Genomic DNA, 5,189 nt, shown 5'->3' with positions numbered 1-5,189 from the left:
AAGTCAAGAAACAACCAAAAAATCCAACCTCGAAGAGCAATCTACTCTAAGTTTTGAAGCAAGAGTGGGCGAAAATCCCACAATCTAAAATTGATGAGATGATTCTCACAATGCCCCAAAGGATCAACAAACTCCACGAAACGAAAGGAAGATCTACTAGATATTAATTAAATTATAAATATATCAATTCATGTGAATATGACTGAAAATTTTCATTTTTTCTGAAAAGGTGGTGTCTATTTACTTGTGACCACGGTGTGTACAAGCATATGACTATCGAATATTGCTAAATAACTCAGAAAGTAAGGGACGCAACTTTTTTAGTTTTGATTTTGGCTAACTACCGATCATCTCTAGTCAAGCATTATATCTACTAACTTCAGCTGCTCTACCTGTAATGTAATCAAGTAGTTATCACTTATATAGTGCTTACATTTTATCGTGAAACACCCCCTGATTGCTCGGAAAGCAAGTAACACTGCTTCTTCTCAGTGGTTAACCTACTTATTAACTAATTGTCTTAACTTCTTGTCTAGCAGTTAAACCCAGCCATAACGATCAAGATGTCTCCTTCGGCATTTTGACTGACCATGAAAGTTGTCACACAGCTCCTTCACTGATGTTTTCTCATCTGACTCCCCTTGGACTACCATATAAGTATTTCCAACATCTTCCTTTTCATCAGCTAAGTCAAGATGATACAAAATATAATACTCTCTCTCTCTCTCTCTCATCTTATTCATCAATATCAGCCCTTTATTCTTGATCTAATCAACTCTCAAGTTGTTAAGAAGTTACATACAACTTCAATTTATCAATGTGCTTACGTGAATGCTGTAGCTCATAATTTGTTGGACTGAATTGTTAGAGAATGATATAAAGACCAGTGCACCAAAAGCCAAGTTGCTTCTGAGCCACAGACCCATACCTAAGTCATACCCCAGTCTTCACAATCAAAGTTTTGTTCCTTCACTGTTTATCACATTTCTTCTGCAGTATGGCAGTATTTCCTACCTCCTGGCATGTCAATTCATGCATGTAAACTAATGTAGACCTCAACCACTCCACATATTCTGATAGACATTGTGACACACCTGCTCTAGGGTGCATACCATACGTCAAGTCCATAGAAAGCTGTATTTCCTGGCCAAAGTGACGTTGTTCAGCAAACAACCAGTCGACTTCTGTTTTGTTGCACATTGTGTAGTCATGGCTTTGGGACGTGTTTAGTTTGGTCAGGAGAGGACCAGCTATATCCAAGACTATTCTCTGCAATGACAAACAGATAACCATTGCTCAACATCTCGACATAAATGCAACTAGTAAAACCTCTTTCGCTTGTTAGCACATACATGTAGCACCTTGGTGGCTTCCAGTTCTTGTATTATGCAAAACCTGACGTATCTCCTGCCTGAAAGCTCTAAGAACCAATAACTTCGGCACATATTGAGAACTACATCATGGTGATTTATAAACATAGTGCAGTACACCTTCACCACTCATAGCTGCTCATGCAAGTGCCACAGGATACCTGCATCCATGCTACATTACTATGCATCAAGTTGAGCCCAAGCTAGATTTGGGTCAGTCAGTTGCTCTTTCCTTAGCTCCTAGAGTGTCATTCATGGTATCCATCCACCAGTGGAATCATCACATACTGTATGGTTTGACATCACTGCTAGTGAAATGATTTTCACTCTCACACAATGTCCTGTATCAGGTAGCTCCAAGAACGGATAATTCTTTACATCTGGGGAAACAACTTGTCACTTCTACTAACTTCAGCTGTTCTACCTGTATGATAATTGCATCATGTAGTGCTTGCATCCTATCACAACAGAACATACTCATGATCTGCTAACACCATATTAGGATATGCCTTCCCATGTAGGCAATACAACTATGCAATAAAGTGGCCAAGTTACCTTAGGGACATCTCTTATGAGCCTTAAACTTAGCTTAATGAATAGTTTAGTTCTTCACTGGATCAAAACGTTGGTTCTATTCATCTATAACTACATCCCCTGTCATAGAGTTGCTTCTCACACATGTGCTTCATTGAGTCAAGTGCTAATCTATCAGAACACAATATCAGGCTTTGGACCATCCGTTCTTGAGGCATCTATTCCAAGCAGTGATCTGCTTGAAACACTGAAGGAAGTGGTTTAGGTCCTTTTTGGTGATATCCCAGAATAAGAGAGGAAAAATTGTTTCACCCAGATCACATGGACCTGTGTCTGCAGAAACAAGATGTCTCTAGCAGTGTCTCGGCAAATACCAGGCTGATATACTCGTGACATCAGGGGCAGATAATAAAGTTGATACCCAAGGATCTCTACATTTGGGTGACCATTTGATCCCTATATATGTGTGACAGAATATCAAATTTCCATATAAAAGTTGTCATCTAGACCTGTAGACCTCAAGGTTTGTCAAGACACATTTTTGTTGCAGCAGTAAACCTTCCCTCTTGAGTAAAATGTCTTCTGCCTCACGGATTATTCTTTTTTACTACCTTATGTTTGCTGTTTCACTTGGTATCAAGGCAACTCTCAGTGGCTGACTTCATGCAATAATGAAACCTCCAGTCTGCTTCAGCTGTTTGTGGGTGACAGGGTAGGGATTTGGTTGACCTGACTGGCAACACTCTCAATATACCATAGTCTCCTCCACTTGGTTTCAGGATTTCTATCCCGTGAGCACCTTGTTGACCCTCAGTCATCCATGCTCTCTATAAGGCACAAAGTAACATTCAGGGGTAGAACCTCTTCTTTAGCTCTAGAAGTCCTAGACTGCAATTACCCTTCCAGAGTTATTGTTGTCCACTTGAGTAGAGATTGTAGACACGGTTCTTTGCTGCAGTGGTGAAAGACCTATTTGCAGGAGAGAACTTCTCCGAGACATTACTACTCTCTTGAATCGTGATTTTCTCCTAAAACCAAACTCCTTTCCTTGTGCATAAGTTCTTCATTTAAAAAATGCTATTTATGTATGTTACGTAAAAACAGAAGTTATGCTATATACGAGAGGGCAAATGAACATAGTAAAGTGCATTTTTCAAAATTAGCAAAACTCTACAAAAACAGTACCTTCACTGATTTCAGATATAAATAAATAACCCTGCTAATGAGTAGAGGTTTGTGCAGGAAATATTTATGGAGTGAAAACTGAAATCTAACTCAACTGTACTAATAAAAAAAAAGACCAAACACAGTAAAAATCGATTTTTATTTCAAACAACAATTACAAGTTGAAAATAATGGACGAGTGCACTAAACATGGTATCGTACTTTTAGAGATATTCTATACAACTTGAGAAAAATGTCTGCAGAAATTATGTAGAAGACTTAACTATCAGCAAGCGCTATGTTATTTAAAATTCACACAAGGTTTTTATGGGTGTACTAGTAAAACTTTTGTTTATTTTGTTCACAGTGTTTCACTAGGTTCTTCTATCTCATCTGATGATGCTAGGTAAACCTGATGAAACGTCGTGAACAAAATAAACAAAAGTTTTACTATGTAGAACCGATAAAAAACTGTTGTGAATATATGTAGGAAACCGTTCTAGACTGAAAGAATATGTCATTATATACAAAGAAACAATGACGTCATCTCTCAGAGCGCATGCGCTATCCATATCGTTGGTTATCCCAGGTGAAAGTATGGATAATTTAACCTCCAGGAATTTCTGAATTTAAAAACGGCGATGTTAATAGAGATGATAATAACATCCATGAGAAGTGTAAAAAATATATATATATATTTAAGTGAGACAGGGTAGATTATAAGACGATTATTTGGTAAATAAGTAAAATTCAGTAATTGATTTGGTTAAAGGGGTAAACATTTTTTCAGAATAAGAAATTATCAGTATCAATGCTACATATTCTTTAAATCCTATATACATTTTAGTTCAGTGTGGTAAAAGACAATTCAAAATACCTTTCATATAATATACACTCCATCACTATAAGAAGTCTAGCCTTGTTCTTTCGATACGCTCTTGTTAATATGAAGAGTGATACTGCCTGAAATCAGTGAGTCACTTCCAGTCCTGCACCATAAACTCAGTCCCGGTTCTAATCTATCTTCGTTTCTTTAAAATAAATAAGTCCATAGCAAAAAAACATAAAGTAGAACCAGGGACTGAAAAACCGACTTTTAGTATAACCCGTGTAACTCAAGAACAAGTGGTGAATTGAAAGATAGGTTAGGCGTCATATTTATTTTCTATTTTTGTTTATGTAATGCTGTGCTTTTCGCACTATCAGGGAAGTGTATCATCAAAAAATAATCATATAACGTAACACCAAACGATATCGTTGATACAGAACCAGAATTTCTGACAGGTGCTTCTACCTTTGGCGTTTGACATAAACTGATAAAAGTAGTAAAGTAACTTATTAATAAGTTTGACACCAAGTAGCTGGACCAATAACGCCGTTTTTATGACTGCTGATAACTATAGATCAATAATAACAATAATCATTCATTTTGATTTAATAACACAGGCCTGCGAGTTTAAACTCCATAAAAGTTGTTTTGGTTTCAATAACGGATATTTCATAATTCAGCTACGCAGATTTCAAAAATATTAATTTTTTTCTATGACGTCATATTTTTTTTTACAAATAGGGAAGAAAAAACTCTTACTTAGATCAAATTATTATTTCGTTTACCACAATAAACATTTCTTTATTATTATGTGCGTTTCTCATGGGTTCTAGAACGATCGATAAGACTCTCAGGTCGCGATTGGTCTAGAGAAATCTATAGCCATGGTTGTCGACATTTTAACCATAACAAAATGTGACCCGAATTCAATGAAAATGATTCACTTACGTAAAAGTACATATAACGTTTCATGAAAAATCTGTACGTGATGGAGAAAAATCGATGTCATTTTCGGATTTTGCGTAGAGGAATTATTGTGGAACATGTAAAAATTTCAAGACAATAAAACCATTGCAGGCCTGTGTAATCGTATATCTAGCTCATTGTAATCACGATTTTGATACTCTTAAAACATTAAGTCTAAATATAGCCATCTGGTGAAAGCAATTTTAATTCGTCAGATTATACAGTTTTGATTATACAGATACCCTGCACAATATATTTAGGAAATAAAAACAGATTATTTCTGAAATATTATAAATTGTATATATACACCTGGAAAAAAGTTAAGC

This window comes from Limulus polyphemus, unplaced genomic scaffold (genome assembly GCF_000517525.1).
Source record: "Limulus polyphemus unplaced genomic scaffold, Limulus_polyphemus-2.1.2 Scaffold1079, whole genome shotgun sequence".
Classification (NCBI taxonomy): Eukaryota; Metazoa; Arthropoda; class Merostomata; order Xiphosura; family Limulidae; genus Limulus; species Limulus polyphemus.
Note: the sequence above shows the minus strand (reverse complement) of the source record.